Source organism: Quercus suber, unplaced genomic scaffold (genome assembly GCF_002906115.3).
Source record: "Quercus suber isolate HL8 unplaced genomic scaffold, Cork oak 2.0 scaffold_120, whole genome shotgun sequence".
NCBI classification, from domain to species: domain Eukaryota; kingdom Viridiplantae; phylum Streptophyta; class Magnoliopsida; order Fagales; family Fagaceae; genus Quercus; species Quercus suber.
The window spans coordinates 256,902-259,472 of record NW_027069585.1 but is presented as its reverse complement, the minus strand read 5'-3'; positions in this window follow the sequence as shown (position 1 = coordinate 259,472).

The following is a 2,571-nucleotide window of genomic DNA, read 5'->3' as shown; positions in this document are numbered from 1 at the left end:
GTTTTTCAATTTCCTTCATAGTATTGCTTGCATACTTGGTTAATGGAGTTTGATGTGGTTTCTTTTACATGGTCTTTAAAAATTTGGTAGAGATCGATCTCTTAATCTCAAAATTTTCTCTCCAATCTTCAATTATCTTTTATGCTTTGTTTTTCTTTTGTTGGAAATGGAAATTATCATGTTGGTTATTTTTGCAATATACTTTTATATCTTTGATGATTTGTATATGTACCAAGCTTTAGGAATAGGTGCTAGTAAATTTGATAAATCTGTTGGAAGCTTGATGAAAATTTTCGTTGTGGGGGTCAAAACTCAAAGAAGTTCAAGAACCCAGGCGTACAAAATGACTTCTATTCGGCCACATCTTGTGGTGTCAGTTGAGTTCTTATAATTTTGTATTTGATTTCAGTATTACTCTTATTGATAAAATTTGGATGGAATTTGCTCAATGGCATAGAAATTAGCTCACACATTAATTTACCGAATATGGATAATTTTACATGATGGCATGGTTTCATGTCACCTAAGTTTGTGCGCCCATCAACCCTCAAGGACTAACTCAACCCCTAGGGCCGGCTCAAGTCATTGTGGAGCTCAAGGCGATTCTTTTAAATAAGGCATATTCTTATATTTTAAATATTAATAAAAGATTTTCTTAGCTTTTAGTATTTTTTTTTTTCATTTAAAATCTATTTTCTTAGATACAAAATTACAAATTAAAATGAATTCATTGTATTACTCAATGACTATACAACTAAAATATCTATTGAGCAAAGCAACTAAATAATAAAAATCTTAATTGAAAATTTTAATTAAATTATATATTTAATATCTTGAAATAAAATTTGAGTTTAAATTTATTGGTGGGAGATTAATGATTTTTTTCAGCATTTGAGTGTGAGACACATTAATGAATTCTACACTTTGAAACTAAGAAAAACGAATAGTCATTGCCACATTTAATAAAAAGATTTTTCTTTTTCTGGTTTTTCTTTGATACAAAAAATTTATTATTTACATATTAGTGAATATTTGGGGCTTAATTAATACTCCCATTGGTACATGGATATTTCTATTGGTAAAAATTTGAGGGTTTTTTTCATTGGGAGCTTTAGGCAATTGTCTACTTGCCTCATGCATTGAGTCGGCATTGCCAACCTCAAAGCACTAACTGATTTTGAATGGAAGAAAAGTAAGGAGAAGGCTGTGACAAATGACAGAGTGTGTGTTTGATTTGGAGTTGAGAAACCTCAAGTTGCATAATTTGGGTTTATAATTGTTTTGGAAATTTTGATGGATTGAGGGTTTATAATTCTCATAGGTGAATAGGTCTTATTATGGATATGGTGGCTGAAATTTTTTTGGGGACAACTGCAGTTTGGGATTTTTGAAGGGTGATTTGTGTATGCTTTGGATTGTTTCAATGGGTTGGTTTTGTAAGTTTTAGATATTGGGTAAACTTTTTTTTTTTTCTTTTGAGAAAGAGATTGGGTAAAGCTTGATTGTTCATGGAGATGAATGTGTAGGAAGGCAGCAACTAGGGGTGTCCATGTCTTATTTCCTTTTATTTTTACCTGGACATGAGACATGTAATATTTATTTAATTTTTAAATGTTAGGTGTTTTATATCTAAATAAAAATGAGAGGAAATTGAAAGTTTCAATGGGAGAGGGTCTTATCGCAAAAGATATGAGCTTTTTCATATGAACTATTACTTTATTGTCCTTTTGACAAAAAGAAAAAGGAGAATTCCCTGCTAGAGTTGAGGGATTAAAGCAAGGGTACATGATGATTTCTCTTTCTTTACAAAAATAAGAGACAAAAATAAGAGAACTGAGTTTTCAAAATATGAAAATCTTCTCGTATATAATTTTGCTTTCGCAAATGAACCCTAGGAGAAGTTTTGAAGGAAAAAGGAAAGCTAAGAGATAACTACAATTAGAACTTTTCGTAATTCCTCAATTTGTGGCTATGTGTTTAGAAAGAGACAGAGAGAGAGAGAGTTAAGTTTGAATCGAAACAAGGGAAGGGGAGATATTTCACACCAATGAGGGCGTGCCATGTGTTAAAAATAACCACGTGTTACATTTTGTTGGTTGGGTCGATTTCAATGTGTTAAAATCCCTGAACCTACCAATTGACTCAAACCCCAAAAAACCTGAAAACTTCACCCAATTCTACTCGAGTGATTAGACCAAAATCGGTTATGGCCTTTCAATTTAGGTCAAGTCATCCAGGTGCGTTTTAGGACAACCCTAGAGGTAACGTGTGGTATAGTTTGGTAACTTAGACCGTCTAAGTATGACCATGTTGTGGGGATGTTAATGTAGCAGGTGCGGTTGTTCGATAGTGGTATTTCCATATCTATTATGTGTTTTTTTATATGACTAAAATAGGTTTTTGGTCCCAATAAATTTAGGCTGGATTTTTGTCTTGTGAGTCTATGACAATTTTCTTTTATCACTTTAATCCTTTTGATTTTTATTTTATTTCAATTTTTCTTTACAATAAAATTTGGATATAATTTATTTATGTGGTAAATGGAAACTATCAGATTCTATTTTTGATGTC